Genomic DNA, 18820 nt, shown 5'->3' with positions numbered 1-18820 from the left:
TGTGTTTTTTGAGTTTGGATCAGTAGAAAATAAGCACCCACTGTGCATATAGATATGGTGCAGGTAGCCAGAAATGGAGCTATACTGGTTACCATTGCTTTGGGAGCAGTGTATAAATATGTACCAGATGTAGGAATCAGACTTGGGAGCAGAGTATATCCCACAGGTATAAATGAAACTTAGGATTTAGCTGGTAGGCTTCTTTCTGTAGGAGAAGATATTCCTATGGTCTAGAACATCCTGAGGAACATTTCAGTCTGAGGAAATGTGATCCATGTTAGTAATTTGTTTATATTTTCTAATATGACCCTTTCTGACATGGCTCCAAATTAAGTGAGAGGGTTTAGAGCTGAAGTACACAGTCCTCTCCCTGTTAAAGTAATAAAACTGGCTGTTAAAATGTGGAACTGGCATTCATTCATATTCATATCCTGTTCAGTGTTCAGTTTCTGTTCTGAAAAGTGTACTGCACAGAAACTGGTCCGTTTGCTCAGCTCAGTTTCTTAGCAGTTCTCAAAGACAAAAGGCCAGTAAGGATTTCAGTAAGGATTTCCTGTTTAACAGGCATTTTGACACACGTCAGTTAGGAGCACTGCTTTGAAAAAATCACTGAGCCAGGTCCTCAGCTGTCATCAGCACCACCTCACAGAAATCTTGTTATACATGCTTTCAGCCTGATCTTGAAGCCAATGAGATTTCTGGCCTTCAGTATCTAACCAGGTTATACCTTAGGTGCTGTTTGTTTGTTAGTTTCTCTTAGACATGATTTAATGCATGGGTCAACCAATACTACTTTGTACTAAGATTGCAGTACATCTGGATTTGAGAAGTCTGCTATTTATTTCTATCTAACCTTGCTGATGACATTCCTTGTTACCTGCAGCAATTTGCATCACTTCTGGTTCCCTTTCTACATAACATGGATAATGATACTGAAGGCCTTTGGGAAACTGTTTCAAGTTCTAATGACAGTGATGAAACAGATGATTAGTGTGGCTGCTGGTTGTTATTGTTTATATGTGCAGATTTTGAGAGGCAGCACAAGAGTGGGTGTCTTGAGTCATCAGCTCTAGTTCTCTCTCTTGCAGGCAAGTATGTCACGCAAACTTCTTAACACGTTTACCGAACTCCACATCCATTCTTTTTTTTTTTTTTAAGATTGTTTCCTCACTGCCTAATGGAAGGTAAAAGCCACATTACAATTTCCACAATAAATTCATGGCAAGAATATGTCTATTCATATGCTAAAGCTGTCTTTTGTTTGCTTGGCACATCTATGTCCTATATATACCTAGTGAGAGGTGTAATTCTCAGACTTTGCTATATGATGCTGAGCAAGTAAGCAGTTTTGATGTGCCCTTGCAAAAGTCTTGCTGTTCCACAATGTCCCACTTCTGCCCTTTTTTTATGGGACCTCAACTCTTTTGAGCACAGAAAAACAGAGTAATTTTCACAGTATTGTAAGAGAGATTTTAAATATACTTCGTCCTGATTCATTTTAGTGTTATATTTGCTTTTCCTTGCGGCTTTGGTTGTGTCACATAGTCACTGTATGGTTGTTCCAGATACACATATATGCCTCTTTCCAACTATTAAATTTGTATCTTGCAATATAAATGCTCTGAAGAACACATTTTTGTATTAAGTAATATTAAATCCTGTCCTATTATTCCAGATATCACATTCAGTCATTTTTATCCCATGAAGTCCTAACTGTCTTGGCAGCTACCACCTCCTTCCTAGGCTTTTAATGTGGGTTTGAGCAACAGATTACTTGATTCAGAGTGGTGGTAAAAAATTTCTGTGAAGTTTTTTTCAGTGGAGTCACCAAAAAAAAAAAAAAAAAAAAAAGCCAGAACAGAGACAAATATTATGTGTATAGATAGAGTAGTTCTATCAGTTCCCCAAATAAAAATGATTGTTTGGACAAAACTACTTTTCCTGATGTGAGCAGAGAGGTTTTTGCTGGAATTAAAATGCTGAAAAACAAGTAATATTTTTAGATTAAGACAAGCTCCAGATGATGTTCTTTGTTTGGAAGGAAGATCATCCATCCAGGTCACTCCATCTCATTTCTCTCCTCTTTGTTCAACTCTCTGGAAGCTGGGCTTGTTGTAACGGTTGTTGCCCTAAGTGAAAATCTATGGAGCTCAGCTTCTTGATATCAGAATACAAAAGCACTAAAATAGGAAAACAGCTTCTCAGGAGTGGAAGCAAGAGAAGTTCAGCTACTCATTGAATCTCTGGTAATTTATTCTTTTTTTCTGAGTTTGATTGTACTTGTGATGCTTCACTAGTGAGTTTAAAGATATTAAAGGTATATTTTTAAGATGTTTGTGCTAAAAAGACTCAAAGCAATTCAACCGTATTGTCTCTTTTCCCATTCTGCAAGGTGGACTGACAAGGATCCTAAAACCTGCTAAATACATTCTTGTTTTTTCCTTTTCAGTGTAAGCTACAAGCATACAGTTCAGGCATTACAGAATTTGAATGACTATATAATGGATTCCTTGACTAATGGGAAAGATGTTGGAAGTCTTAGGAGAGCACAGAAAATACCAATGGAAACCTTTTTTTTTTTTTTTTGCAAAGATTTTCAGTCTTTTATTCAATATAACAAATGAATATTGAGAAAAAAAAGATCATGCACAAATATAAGCTTTGTGAAATTTCTTGTCTGTTGGTTTCATACAACTTCCTATAAAGTGCAGGTACCTGTGTTTTTTTTTCTTGATGTGAATACGTGAAACTGTATAAAACCTTAAGTCATAGAACTTGCTAAAATTCTGTCATTATTGATAATTATACTAATGGCCATATAACTATGGACATGAATATAATTCTTGCATTTGACCAGTTGCAGTAAGAACTTCCTGAAAACCTTTTGCTTTGAAAAGTCCTGACATTTCACAAATGCTTTTGCTGCAATGGCAATGCAAATATATGGAGCCTTTCAGTTATTTATAATAAGCCTTTTTCTGTGCTCAGAATATGTGATATTCTATTGTTTGGGGCACTCATTTCGGATCTGTGTTGTTAGGCCTATGTATCACTGAAATCATTTTACTTTGCAAGCGTATTTTTCATGGAGAAGGAAGCAGGAAACAGGAGGAAGGGAAAGTGAGAAATCATAGTAGTTAACACCCAGGAGCCACAGCAGAAGTCAGATCTGAGTCCCTGTTTTGCCTGAAAAACTTGAACACAGGTCTTGCACCAGTACGTTATTCATTAAGTGAATTATTCAATGAAGTTATTAATTAATTTTATACAGATTTTTATGGAAATCACACAGAAGTTCTCAATTTTAGAGAGCATCCTTTTCAGTCCTACTAGATAAACTGTCAGTTAAATTGGCCTGGATTGACATGCAGAATGAACATATGTCAGAGACACTTGAGTCTGATATATTAGCTGTATCTTAATATGCTGGATTTGTTTCTGTAAACCAAGGAGGCTCCATGGTCAGAGGCTGGGTTTCAGGAGCCTTCAGTGCTTCTTGGTTGCTCTCTTGGCTAGGAGATAGCCAATGCTGTCAATGTATCATTTTTGTACAGAGTATTTTATCTTTCATTTTGTGGTTCAGCATTTGTGAAGGAACAGAAATCCTGATGCTCTGGATCTAGTGGTTCCTCTCAGTTAGCCAGTACTCAATAGCTGTGTCTCAATTGCTTGTGATCAGTATTTGTTCTTATAGGCTAGCACTCTGTAGAGTCCCAGTGAGGGACCGCAGCTTGAAATCTCATTGTGTTCCATATCTTTTACAGTTGAGATCTGATATTTGACTATTCTACCAGACTGAAGTCGCCCCTCTCCTTGTCTAGTCCAACTCCACCACCTCCTGGAAAACAAATTGAGCTTGTATGTGTCTTCTGTTCTGCTGGTACCTAGTAGAAGACAAGAAATCCAGATGGTCACAGCTTGTCCTCACAGAGAAGCTGCTTTTTGTGATTTTAACTCTATCCAAATTATGGATGGGATGTGGAGTGATCTGGAAGGAAGTGGTGTAACTTCCTACTGAGACCAGAACTGTGGATACCTATGGCCAATTTTGCCAGTGAGATGTACTGATGTGCCTGGAGCTGTAATACTTTTACCTGAGCTTGTCCTCTGACAGATCCATGAGTGGTGGCATTCTCCTGAGATTTTCTCCATCCCATCTCAGTGGTGCGGGATATGTTAGGATGGAATTCATCTCATGTAAGTTTGTTATTTTCATTTAAAAAATATCATACAACTTAGAAGCAGAATTTCATTCTTATTGGTTTAGTGAAGCAGTATATCCGCATACTTGTTCCAAAGACTTTCAGGGTGAAAGAGACCAAACCTCCTGGTAGATCTCTGTGGCCAGACCCAAATGCCCTGTTGCAAAGGGAAATCCTTTAGCTTTGGTGCAAGCCGGAATTTGAGTGGACATCCTCATAGTCTTTTTGCTCCAACTTACCTTGTTGTACATTTTAGTGCATTGCTGGGTGGGGTGTAAGTTGTTTCATCTGCTATGTTCATTTTAGCAATAATTTTTTTAGGGTCAAATTAAAATTACATTTCAGTGACCTGGTAGTAGTTTGAATCTGTTTGCCTTTGCTTTGTGCTGTAGCTATATTCTAGCACATTATTCCTAATATTTACTTCTTAACATTTTTAGATTTTCTTGCCTTGAAACATAAGAACTGTTGCATCTATGTACTAAAGTTGTTATCTTGCCTGACAATGGGAAGCATGGTTCGCTTTATTCCACTGTAGTTATGGATACTTCACTACACACAGACATATTTTTAATCGCTAAAAAAAGTTTGTTTATGTTAGAGTCATTGTTCCAAAAGGCCTTGGCAATTTATAGTCACCTGTAGATAACAGCTTTCTGAACGCAAACTTAAAACCGTGCAGGTGAGTAAGGTGATGCTATACTGTTTGTTAAAATGCATTTTCAAGCATGCTTTTTTTTTTTGGATGGTGCAATAATTGAACTGTACTTAAAGATGTTCAGTTAACTTTGATGTCCCTACAGATATTCAGCAGTATTTTGCTTTCATTTGATCAGTACTAGTTTTAAAAATTTTCTTTAGATTTTCTTTTCTTTTTGAAGTCTGCTACCACATGACTAACAATAATCTTTTTTTTTTCTTTTTTTTTTTTTCCCTATTTCTTGGTCTTTTGTTTCCCTTACAACTCTGGAAGTGATTTTCTGAGTTATTGCTTATTGAAATGAGGGTTTGGAGTACTCCTTAATCTTTTAAAACTATATTTCTTATTAGTATCCTGAAAGTCTTGTTCTTGCATATGGTTTTGCCAACATCTCTGCTTTGACTGTGCTTTCTTGCACAGATGTCTTCCACACTTCTGCCTCATACATATGTAGCTTTGGCAGGTTGGTTAGAAATAGTTTTATGTCAGCATGAGGAAATCAAAGCTTTTTAAATGCTCCCTCCCCCCCCCAGCGGATTTTCTGGCTCAGTCTATGTTCATTAAATTTTGCTGGAATTCTATTACTAAAAGGTTATATTAGATAATGATGATATTAATCCCCTTCTCTGCTGCTTTCTGGTGAACTGCTTGACAGAGTGTGAAAAGGGAGCTTTAATAAGTTAATGTTATTAATAAAAGTACTAATAGCCAAGTTGGTGTCTTGAAAAACAATTAAAAAAACACATCTTTTCTTCTAGGAAGGCTTTTTTAATGGAGTCCACTAGCATGTCTTACATGTATGAAAAGCAAACAACAGATTAATTTTCCTTTGCAGAAAATTTCCTTTAAGCTTTGCTTTAAAAATGCAGTTTAAAAATAAAAACATTGATAATGTGAGAGTTTTCTGGGTAGTGAGAAATCTGTGATATGTTTTCAAAAAGTGGCACTATTGTTCATTTTTGCCTATGAAAGTCCTTCGTGTCAGTACTTGCACACAGAAATACCTCTCATCTAAACTGTTGAGCTGATTGTATGTAAGGCTGTGCAGAAGGGATGTGTGAACAAAGCATAATTCATCAATTGTTCTGTTGTAACTGTCTGCGTTCTTCCTTCTGGATGCTTTACTCTATTTCTTTCTTAAAGGAAAATGAGGTCATTCAAGGTAAGCTAGTCCTAGATCAGAGGTATAGAGGATCTTACATTTCACAAAAGTATATAAGAAAGTTCCAGAGAAGCTTGTCTCTAATTTTTTTTCTGGTTAATACAAAAAATATTTTAAAATTCATTAAAAATCTTTTGGATACTTATAACCTATTCATCTCTTTAGAAGCAGATTTTAGTAGCCAATTTTAACCTAATTCAGGATAGTTTCTAAGTCTATCAGATTTCTAAATCTAACTGGCTTCTCAAGCCAGTCCCTTAGTCATTATGGTTGAGTAGGCTTTACCCTGTGAAAGCAAAAGAATTAACTGAGAATTTAACTGACTGTGATATGTTTATACTTATGTGTAAGCAAACCAAAGGAGTAAGTAGTGACTGAAACAAGTCTGTGATAATTGTAACTTATTCACAGTTAGTCAAGTGCAGAATATGAAGATTATAAAAAAAACAAAAACCAATCATTATAATAGAGAGTATCTGAACAATGAAACTGAAAATGAGGTTAAATGTGCAAATAAATATATGTAGTTTACAAAATAATGGCCTTGGACCTGATTATTATGCCATATAATGGCATCAACTCACTGCTTAATACATGTCAAAAAAGCAAATAAAACATTAGAAATAAATAGGAAAGCAATAGAAAAGTAAAGAAAAAGCTTAATTATACCTTCTGTCAAAATCCCGTATTCACCCATTGTTTGAATAATGTTTTTGTCTTTGGCCTTCAAGTTAAAATAAATATGTAAATAAAAAAGATCAGGAAGGGCATCAAAGTTGACCAAATTCATCGAGAAGAGTGAATTAATCCAGTCTTAGGAAAAGTTTGAGAGTTTATAAAGGTGTTAAAGAATGATCTACAAAGTAAAGAAGGTAGACAAGGAATGGCCACGCTCCCTGTCTTCAAGTGCAAGAACTAGGAACAAAGAAAGCTAGTCAGAAGCACCATCATGACAAGCAAGAGGAATTGTTTCTTTGTGAAAAGTATTAAATGATGGAGTTTTTACTAGGTGATCATGTGAATGCAAGAAGTTTATATTAGCTCAAGGACAGGGGAAGCATTTAGAAAAAAAATCCGCTGTGGAATGGGACAAACCACACCAGGCTCAGGAAATACACCAGACTGAAAACTGTTGGAGTCAGGGAGAGTGTAAGTGGGGGAAGTATCGTATATTTCCCATGTCCTTATTGAGGCTCACTAATGCTTGCAGCTGTTCTTGAATAAAGGACACAAGGCCAGATGGACCTCTGGTCTGAGGTAGTTCTAGACTCTCTTAAATTCCTAATACAGTAACAGAGATAAAACATTCATATAATATTTATGTTTAAAATATGAAATTTGAAACGTTCATGTAAAAGATGGCAAGAAGCTGATACTGAATATAAATTCCTGTCAAAATAAGAAGCATGTAGAAAGGCAAAAGAGTCCATTATAAATGGCTAACAGATGTAAAAATAATGAAGTTTTAAAAATAAATAATCATTATAAAATGTAGTTTTTAGCTATAACCAAGATAACTCCTGCCAATGTAATCTTATTTCAATGCAATGGAATGTGGTTTTAATGTGATTCTTTCCAATTTGTCCTTGCACTTTACATGTTGAATTTGTATTTGAAATCAGTAAAATCTTACTGATTCAATTTCTTACATTTATTATTTAGATATTTTTTGAATTACATGTAGGAGATATAAAAAAATACAGTGTATTTGGGATGAAGCAGAAAGGCATGTCCATTCCCCTTCGTAATGATACTTGGAACTAGACCACATGTGGCTGTTTGTTTAAAGAATATTTGTTACCTGTGATAAGCAAAGCATCTGTTTGATGGCTGACTGGCAGGTTTTGAGATGTAGTTGTTACTAAATGGTTTTAGTCATTTCCACAGGGGCTGATCCTTGGTCAAACACTTTTTAAATGTTTTTATTATTTCTCTAAACAGTGAGATGATACCTTTGTTGGTAAATGATGCAGATACAAAAGTAAGTAATACAAGAAGTAGAGAGAACATGGTGATCTTTTAAGAATTGCCATTATAGAGTGATTTCAGATTCCGTGTTAAGTGTCAAAGTCAGAATCACAAAATACATATTTTTCATAGTAAAATGTTTGTGAAACTGGAAAACAAACGGTGCATATCACAAAATGAGATGGTTTTGTAAACCCAATAATATTTGGACTTCTTTGTAATTAATTACTTCTCTTATTGTAGTACAAGTGCAAATGAACTAGTATGATCCTTGTAAGTATGATCCTCAGCAAGAGCAATGCTGGGCAGACGCAGAACAATGTATTTACTACGTTGACTAACTGATTGCAGAGAATCAGGACTGATACCGGAATGTTGCATCCATGTGCTGAGGTAGATTTGGAATCACTGTATTCCCCTTCTCTATTCCCCAGAATTCAAGGAAGGACAACATAAATTATCCTGGGGATTGGAAAAACAAGCTGTTTGAGTGCCAACTATTCATTCAACTGTGAGAAGGAAGTAGCTTTTGTATTGTGTAGAGACTTTTTTATAACAGAGACATATCAGAAGTCTTGGACTTGACAACAGCCCTGAAGACAGCTAAATGCAGATAAGATTTTATCTGGAGGTAACGTGGCCTAGATCAGATACTTTTATATACTACATGTATAGTGACATGTAGAGAGTGGACATCTTAAATGCAGTCTTATGTGTCTTTCTCAGCTCAGCATCAAAGTAGTTATGTTTGAGACCTGCAGTAATTTTCTTCCAAACATGTGAAAGGACTTAAGCAATTTTTAGTTCTTTTCTGCGAGTGTTTGTAGATTCTTCTTGTTCTCTGCCTGACTGCTTTACAATCCTCAGACTTTGGGGCTCAGACTCAAGGGCTTTAGAATGAAAAATGCATTGTGAGAGAAAAGGGCAAGCCAGCTGCAAACAGGGTGTACATCTGTATGAGAAAGATATGCTCTCATTTGCTGAAGGGAAGAGCTGCAAGGTCCTGATATATTCCCCATTTGTACAGCAATCTTTTTTTCCTGTTGTCTTTCACATGTTTTATGTGTGCCTTCTACATGTGCACACTGTGGACTGCAGTGTACAGAAAATGAAACTTGCTTCTCCTGAAGCTTGCTTCTCTTGACTTGCTACCTTACCACATGCCTAACTTCCCCAGAGTATCTAGTCTTTAAAATGTCCAACTTTTCTTGTCACTGCATACGCTTTGCTTTCGTTTGTTGATAATCTTTGCTGACTGCAAGGCCCGAGAGAACTGGAGGAATAACATGCTGGAAGGCCTTCTCTACATAGACTGTTGTTGGGTCTTACATAAATAATTAACTTCCTCCTTTGAAATTCTAGTGATTATGTAGGAGTTAAGCAAGGAGTAATGCATGATGAAGGGCTTTCACAGAGATGAGCAATGTCTGTGATGTTCAAGAATTACAGTTTCTTAGGGTGTATTCAGTGAACCCAGCAGACTTGGGGCAACTGTAGGATCTGGATAGGAACAGAAGTTTAAGAAACTCCTCTTCAAAGTGACTGTTGTGCCCAGACTTGCTGATCATTGGTTACTGTAGATTTTTGTCCTGAGATCACTCTCTTTTTACTTTGCAATTTATTTTTAATGTATTCACATACTTGTTCTGCTTGCTGAACAGGCAAGTGAGCTGAATTCAGTTATGCCTTTTTGCTGCAAGTGGGAAAGTTGTTTTTATTAACCAGTATTGATGGAATTCCAGTGGATGTGTGTAGATTTTAATATATTGTTTATCATTTACATTCTGCTGCAAGGAATGATAGATTCAAGAGGGGTTTGCCTACACTTGCCAGGAGTAAGGGATGGCAAAAAACAAAATTTATAAAAATGAAACGCTGGGTCTTTTGTACACAGAAAGGAGGCTGGTGACTGGCAAGAAAAAATATTTCAGGCTGTGATTTGACAGTCATTTGGAGCTGCTCTACTGCTGTGTTGCTCTTGAAAGAGATTCTACAACTGTCTAGCATGACAGTGCAGACTATATTCCCATCTGTCCGTGCTGGACGCTAGCACTTGTCATGTGGCAAGGTGAAAGGCCAGAATTGCTCTTTTAAGTGATGATGAATCTCTGAGTTGGTATAATTGAACTGTGAAACTTCAGCGGTATGTTTAGTACTAGATGGGAAGTGCGAAGAAACTAATAAGGTGGGTAGCAAAAGCACTTCTCATACAGATGACAGTGATTTAAGAGCCACCAGGCCACAGTTTTGGCAGAGCTAATTCAATAAGCTTAAATTTCAGTTTAAGCTGTTATAATTGCTGTGTGCATGGAGAAAATTTCACCAAGGGTGAGGCTGAAGATGATAATCTAGTCCCTGTCTGTAGTAGCCTGGGAGTAATGTGAGTAGCTCAGACAAATAATTAAAAGTTTTCAGCCCTTAGTGCTTCTCCACCCCTAATGTTCATCCCTGATTTTACTGTTGTGAAAAACTGTGCTGGTGCATTGTTTTTGTTCAAGCTGTGACAAAAGTGTGCTGCATCACAGAGTGCAGAATTAATGCTGAATGAAAGAAATGTGTCCACTCAAAAATGGACAGCAAATTCTCCTTAAATATTATCTGGGCCTTTTTCATTATTCTGTACTAAGCTAAATATAGATCCTGCTTCATAGGAATGGTGAACTTTGTAAGAGTTTTCCAGTGACTTGAAATGAGGGCCTTTCTCCTGCAACGTTGAATCCTCAGCATGGAGCTAGAGTTCTGATGTGTGTGCTGAGAGCACCCCAAAGTAACAGAAAGCTTTCAGTTTTGGGACGTTCTTCAGTTTCAGAGAGCTTTATGATTTCCAAGCTTTGCAGTGGGGGTGATCAGTACAGAACACCCTTCTTCAAGGGTTTTAGGGCTGTACAGTGTTTGACAGTAGGGTTCTTCAGGCAGTTGGGCCTAGACATGCAAGAGTAGAGATAGGCTATCTGTATGGGAACTGCTGAATCACGGCCTGAACCTCTGATTGATCACCTGAGGCGAGCAATGAGTCAGCCATGGGAGCACAGCTGAAGGCAATTCACCTGTGCTGCCGGAAGGGGTGGAGCCAGGCTCCACCTTTCCTAGACCCATTTAAGAGCTGACTATCAGTAGGGAAGGATCTCTTCTGGAGATCCACTCCACTGGAATTTCCTAAGTGAGCCCAGGATACGGTAAGTGTCCCTATCTTTTCTGTTTTCTGCTTTGGTGTAATAACTACGTAGCCAAGCTCCCTGCTATACTATAACATCAGTATATTCATTGATTGTACAGCTACCTATGAGGAAATTATCCTCTGGAGCAAGTTCATTATGAATTTTAGAATGCTTCAGAGATCTAAAATAAATTTTCAATACAATTCCTAGTTATTTATGCTCATAAAAAGAGAGAATCGCAAATGCTTAATGATTGCGCAGATTCACAGGAGAAGCTTCTATTATTGTTGAGAAGTTACTTTTCAGATACTGGCTTTATATGTGTTAATTTGTACCTTTATTCAGGTTGTCTTTAATGTTGGATTTTTCTATTATGTTTTCAGAAAACACTTCAATTTTTCTGTCTGATTTTTTTTTTAAAACTACAATTATAAGGAAAAGATAAACATTAGGCAAAGGTGTCCCTGTTTTTCCTCTTCTCGTGAATGGTGAAATTAAAAAAGATGACGGGAATAGACAATTCATGTCCTTCAGTTATAAAAATAGAAATTTAAGGAAGAAGTTTGCTTCTTGGACTTCTGTGCCAACTGTACTACAGGATAAGAATGCATTGCTAAATCAAACAGTTAAAGGAGTGTGGGATAATACAGGAACTGCTTAACCTTCTTAAGTTGTTATTCTGCAATTTCAGTATGTTTTGATACAAAGAAAAATTGTCCTGTGATAATCTGGTTTTTATATAGATAATGGGTGCAGTTCATTTTGCACAGACTTCATAATTTTGTTTTGGTATATGAATTACCACTTTGTATATGCCTCTTGGCATTTTCATGCAAACTAGCTTTTCATCAAATGTGTTTTTTATAGAGTGATTTTCAAAAGATTAGTGTTCAGAATAAGTGGATGAGTATTGAATCTGTACAATTAAAATGTCCTCCATAAAGAGAGAAGAGGTGGTTTGAGAGTGTGTTGAAATACTGTAGTGAGTATACAACTCTCGCAATGGCAATAAATGCTTGTGTTGACCCTCTGTTACCAATTTATTTGCCTGTAGCGATACAGATTTTCCCTTAGAAAGCATAAAGACAATAGTTTTTATGTAATTGGTACAAATATTAAGACATTGATTGCTTTTTGTTTGTAATGTGACACACTTTCTCTTAAGAGATAAATGATTTGTTTATTGTGAGCTAGAATTGTGAGTGTGCGTAAGGCTTTTATTTTCTGCACAGTCAGAGATGGTCTCTGATATCCCTGCTGGTTGGCTCTCTGTCTCTTTCTTGCATAACTGTTGCAGAATGCAAGTCATGTTTTCTGTAACTTGTGTATGGTCTCCTACTTGTTTAAGTAAGGAGAGTGTGCATTATATTTCTGAAGGGACTCAAACCAGGTCTGTATCTTTGAATGGAGCAATCTCTGGTTTATTCAAACTATTAGGGTCAATTTCTGGTAAACATAAATTATAGATTTGCATGTTTTTCCTCTACATTATACAGATAATTTGCATTATCATTTCCTTTTGCATGCGATTTTGATTATAGAGTTAAGTAGTTTCACTACTCCTTTGAAGAAATTCATATGGGTGGACTTTTTTTTCTTTACTGTGAAACCTTTATTGCTTTACATGAAGGCAGATATTTACCTTTATGGAGCCTGCTGCAGAACTGTAGCAACAAAACTCCATAAAAAACTTGAAGGTACAAAAGCAGACATCTTGTGTAGTTCCTATGATAAAATAACGTTTTCCGCCTTCCAAAGATAAAGTAGTAGTAGCATGCTGTAAGTTAATCTAAAGATGCTTGGGCTGTATTCTGTTCCTGTGTAATTTTGATATAATCATGGATATTTGGCTATTACTGTAAATAAAGGGGAATGTGATCTTTGCTGATGTGTGAACTTGTATATAAGAGTATGAATTTATTCTGTATTCTGCTGTCAGTTGTAGAAATATCTAGGGATGAAAAAAGTTGTAATGCAGAACTCCAAGTAGAATTAGAGCTGTGAGTTCAATTTCTTCTTTATGAAACACAACATTTTTTTCAAAGAAAATACTGGAAAATTAATGGAAATAGATTAAGATTGCTGAAAAATGAGAGGACTTTGACTGAAGAAGTAAGTTTCTCTTGTTCTTACTCCAAGCAAAAGAAACAGTATTAATCAAAATAGAATAAATTCATCCACCTTAGTGTTCTGTCTAGCAATGCTATAGCTCTGTTACTGGCAGATCATCTATTAAATCATTAAAAATAATAATAATAAAAAGCCTTAAAATTAGATTAGAGCTTTTTGTTTTTCCAGCAAAGTACATTAATATATTTATGCTATTTATTTTTGATGCGTTAATTACTGTATGAATTATTATGATTTTTTTATAGACCAAAAGGGTGAGAAATATACATCACAGTGGGCTTCTGTCTGAAAATTCGTGTTTTCAGGATTGGTTTCTTTTAACCTTAGCTTTGACTGTTCCATGCCTATACTTCACTTTGGGATAACTTCTTTTTTTGCTTAAGCTTTAGAGATGTGGCCTGATTGTGTTGTCCATTCGTCTTATTTGACACTCACTCTTAATGATCATTCAAACTGTTTATTTTGACCAAATTCAACAGAAAGGTAGCATTCTGAAACTTCCTGTGTGTTTTGTAAAAAGTGTTATGTGCAGAATACAAAGTGGCAGCCAGTAGGCATGCTGGGCTGCTTCCAGGAAGCACCTTGGACCAGCCACTGTCTGGCTTAAATTGTGGATGTGGTGTGGGAAAGGCTAAGGCAGGTCAAGAGGTGCAGGGGTGGCATGGAGACCTGAGAATTAATTTCTCACTTGGCAGGGACTGCAGACGCTGACTTCCCCTGTCAGCCCTTTATAATTCTGCGACTCGTGAAAAAATCAGTTAAGTCTGAAGTCGGTGATACAAGTTTTTGTTCATAACTCCAGTTTAATGCAGCTTTGAGTAGAATCATGAGGCTTTTGGTAGCCTTTCCAATAGTATTAGTATTAAACATATTTTTCCAGTCTTTTGAATTATGAATGAAATGGAACATATCTTTTAAAGTATTTTGTGACTTTAATGACCTTTCATTTGATTTTTGTCTGTGGTCATTTATTCAGTCTCATTTTGGCATCCATTGGCATTTCTTTAGAAAGGATTCAAATGTTATTACTAATGACTCTCTTCCTTCAAAAGATGCCTAGAGGAGCACTGTAACTTAAATTACAGTAATCAATACAGAGTTCTCGTATCAGTGTACAGTAGTGAATATTTTATGTGGTTAAAACTTGTTTCTGTTGGAGAAGGCTTGAAACATTCCTGTTTTGAAAGGAGAAGAGTAGTATATTAGTACAACTATACCCCAGCTCCTATTTGGGTGAAAACAGGGATGTCAAAGAAGGAAAACTAACCATATCCAGAGATACTGTGGTGATCCATTGATATTGAAGCATTCTTGATTCATAGCTTTCAGCCTTTTTTTTTTTTTTGAATGATCGGTGAGAAAAAGAGTAGTTAAGAGATTCAGAGAATGCTTGACAGGAGGGAGGGAGCAATGGAGGAAGAGGAAAAGCTATTGTGTTAACATAGACTAATATGACTACTGTTTCTTCCTGCCCTAATGCTGCATTTCTGCACTGTAACAGGATGCACTAAATGTGACAAGAACTACAATCTTCATTTTCTTCATTAAAATTGGAAGAAGATGTTCTTAACAAGAGAAGGTATCTTTTGGGATTCGATTTGTTTAGGAGTACAGTGCGACAAATGAAATTTTTAAATGAAATGCCTCTAAATCTTGGTATCGCTCTTACTGTTTTTCAGTATACACTGTGATCACAGGGTTTATTTAGTTTTATTCTCTCCAGGATTTCAAGTGATTTACTAAAAGACCTTGAATGAGTACTTGCCAAGATGGTATTTTTGTTGGAAATAATGATGGCCAGCCAAAACAGCATATGTTACTTTTTGGTATACCAGTTTGAATGTAGTCATCTTGCCTGTAACTTGGTGAGAATAAATGACAGATATGCACTAAACATTTTTTAAAACTAATTGTGAAGTAATAGCATTTGTTGAGTATTTTTGATCACTATTTAACTGTTGTTCAAAACAACGGTAAGCAAGATCTCTTTTAAAATTAACATATACTTGAAAACAGTCCTGCTCTTCAATAATGGTGACTGTGTATCTTTTCCATGTCAAAATTTAGCAGCTGTTTCTGATTTTTCTTCTTGAATCTAGTTTTACTACAGTTACCTATTCCCATTACTGGTAATTCCCCCTTCCCTCATTAGGAACTTATCTGCCAGAAGTAGCTTTCTGGTACTACTTGTGAAAGTATTCACAAGTAGAAAAATATGAACTGAGTTTCATGGGGTGTGTTTTTCATGATGTAACTTGCTCTGGCTGTGATCAGTCTTTTTTTTGTGTGTGTGGGAAGAAATTTGTCTTTCTCTATGCCAGCATCTGCTTAGTAGGGACGTCTTGTGAATGGTCACTGACCAGAAGACTTACTGCGATTAAACTTTCTTGGCTTTGCTCTGGAGTGTATTTGGTATATAAGTAATTTTTAAAGATTGGGCTCATCAAACTCAGAGAGCGTGCTCCAGCTCAAATGGAAGGGGACTTAGACATGTGGAGTCTGTGTGAACATAGCAGTGATAGAGAAATTGGTATGAGGTGGGAACAGAGAAAAGGTTAGCCTGGGGGAAGCATGGGAAAATGAATTTTCACTGTGGCTGTCTTCATCCTAGCAGTTTTGCAGGAGCTGACCTTTCTTCCCCATCACCCTTTTCAGCTCTCTGCCATATAAACCTTGTATTTGTGCAGTGTGCTTGTGATATTACCAGTGGGATCTGTAAGACCTGCTGTGGTTTTCACAAGATATGCAAGAAACTTCTGTGTAGGTGGTCTCACCAAAATTACCTCTGACCTGGAGTTTGGAGTCTGTGGTAATGTTTAGTGGGAGTGGGCTAGTATGACATAGCCTGAGGGCAATGCTTAGAGTAAATGAAACGGGGAATGAGAAGCAGGAAGCTGATGATTCCAGAGGTTCTTTCAATCTAGCCAGGAGGAACTTAGCTGTGATTAGGGTATTCAGTGACTGGAGACAGGATAAGAAGGCTGAGGCAGGATGAGTATAGCAGTCATCCTGACATCCTGAATTGCTTTTGTACGAAGGCCTCTGTAAACATGGTCAGCTCTAGGTCTCAGATGGCAAGCTTTATGCTGCCAGCTTTTCTGTTTTTTTTCCTTCCATAAATCCAAAATTATAGTGGTAGCTTTGTGCAGCCAAGCACCACTAGTGAATGGAGTTGGAAAAAGGAACGGGAAGCCACAGTGGTAGTGAGGAAATCATGTGGCTGCAACTGTCTGTAGGAAAAATTAACATCTTTTTAACCACTATTCCACAAAAAATGTTTTTGTTTCTGGGAAAAATATAAAGCTAAGGTGGATAGAATACTAAATGGAATTGAAGCAATGTCTTCTGCACATATGTTTCATGTAAATACAGCCTCTAACAAACCAATTCACATTTCACCCTAACAGAAAAATCTGTCGTTACAGATGAATTTGGGACTTAAAACAAGTTTATGGAAGGGAATATAACAATGCGACTAAAAATTAAGTTCAGGTTAAATTTCACGTGGTACAATGCATGTTCTCAGAATAGTGGCAATAGATGTGGAAAGTAAAAGAAAAAAGAATACATGGTATATGGTAGAGCTGTGGACTGTTCGTGGTTGTGAAATACTTTCTTTTCTATGTTTCTGTATCTCTGTATTATTTTTTTGTTCCTTTTTTTTTAATAATTGCAATCTTTTGTTTGCCATCCACAATCATTCTTGTCTTAAACTGTCTTATAACTTCACATTTTTTCCAGTTGAGTTTTTGAAGAATAGGTGCAAAGAGACAGCATTTTCAAAATCATAAGCTGGGGTATAGAGGGCATGTTATTTAATCTTACTGTGCTAAACTGTTATTCAAAAGGCAAATGTACACTTTAAAAATATGTATTGTAGCTGTTGCCAGCTTCTGATTCAGCAGTGACATGACTATGCCTCTCCAAGAGGAGCATTTTTTTCCAGTAACACAGCATTCTGAACGAATTTTTGATGAAAGACTGAGCAGAAGTCATTAATATTCACAGTGAACAAAAGAAGAGCTGTACTAATGTCAACTCTCCCTCCATTTTTCTCTTTATTCCAAACACCGTCCATCATTCTGAACTCTCATTCCACCAGACTGCTCAGAGTAAATACAGAACAAATTCTTCATGCTGATATGTTTTGAACAAGTGCTGCTTAGTTATTTATAAAGACAAAGCTCTTTCTTGTTTTTAAATTTTTTGAGTGAAAGATTAGGACATGTAGGTGAAAAGAGATGGTGGGAAACTGAGACGCCATATAGCAGAACATGGGGCTGTCCAATTGAAGCTAGGATCTACAGACTTCTGATTGAATTCTTCAAACTGGTGATGTAGAGGAAGACATTTCTATACCTTCATAAATTTTAAATAATGACAGACCGCATTAAACATAATTAGACTGAAAACCTGTATATGCTCTTTGATAACGAGTGAAGATGCGAAAACCTTTTGGTCTCTTCCAATTTAGAAATGAATTGATACAAATAATGTTTATTTCAGTTTATAACAGGTGATAGAGGAACAGCGTTCAATTCCAAACTACATTTTCCCATGGACAGAGAATGAGTAGACTTTTCCATTTCAGTGTTCAATGAGCATATTTACAGCTCTTGGCAGGGTATTATTGTGCAATTCAGAATATGGTAGACTAAACCATGTAGCAGTTCTGGAAAAAAAAAAAAAAAAGAAACCTGGCTTTTAACTGTTAACTTCGATTTACTTTACGATCTCATCTTCTGTTTATACCTAACTTCCTAACTTCTTTTAAAGTTTAGATAACTTTGGTCTGTTTTTTTGAGCTCTCCGCGACTCAAACCTGTTTTTTTTTTTTGTATCTGTAATACATATATTGATTACAGCAGTAGAGCATATCAGCTCTGGATCTCTGCAGTTTGCCTGAAAAGATCCCATCTTATGGGGTTGTAAAAATAGCATTTACATTAGTAGTGATTTCAGCAGTTTCTTGTCTCAGTGCTTTATTGTATGAGAGTTTCTGTACTCTTGTATTCTTCAGATCATCATGATCTGAGCAGGAATAGTTTCAAAGCTTGCATGAAGTTAACCTGTTTATAATTAGGTTTATTTTTCATGGAGAAGGTTTTTTTTTTGTAATTAGTTGTTGAAAGGATACTCTGTAAAAGAAGTTAGGTAATGTTAAAACTACGTAAGTCTATTGACTTTGTTCTATATATTAATATAAATGCAGTCTTTGCATTCTGCACCTAAAAAGTCATGCTTTTGACTAAAACCTAAATACGGAAACAGAGAACATCTAAGCTGTTGTTATTTCAAATGCAGTGATTCAGATGCTTAGCCTATTACTCTATTATACATTGTTTGGGAGCAGTAAGATAATGGGTACTAAGCACGTCTAATATTTTCTCCTAATTACAGATCCTACCATTTTCATGCATAAGATTTGTGTACGGTAGACAATTTGTCATATGTTTAATCTTAAACATAATCCCAATTTGGCAGAAGTAGACTCTTAGGT

The 18820-nt window shown here is 36.3% G+C and overlaps 1 protein-coding gene across 3 annotated transcripts in view; it reads left to right on the top strand.

The window, feature by feature from the left end:
- NEBL (nebulette) overlaps positions 1 to 18820 on the top strand; it is a 246448-nt gene that overhangs the window by 127188 nt on the left and 100440 nt on the right. The window contains exon 2 of one of the 3 annotated variants that reach the window (XM_090142924.1): positions 3765 to 4197. The exons of the other annotated variants lie outside the window; for them this stretch is intronic. The gene's annotated coding sequence lies outside the window, so the exon portion shown is untranslated. The remainder of the gene's footprint in view (positions 1 to 3764; positions 4198 to 18820) is intronic. 3 annotated transcript variants of the gene reach the window in all.

This window comes from Phasianus colchicus, chromosome 6 (assembly GCF_987193195.1).
Source record: "Phasianus colchicus chromosome 6, bPhaCol1.hap1.1, whole genome shotgun sequence".
Taxonomy (NCBI): Eukaryota; Metazoa; Chordata; class Aves; order Galliformes; family Phasianidae; genus Phasianus; species Phasianus colchicus.
Note: the sequence above shows the minus strand (reverse complement) of the source record. Positions and strands in the feature narration are given on the sequence as shown.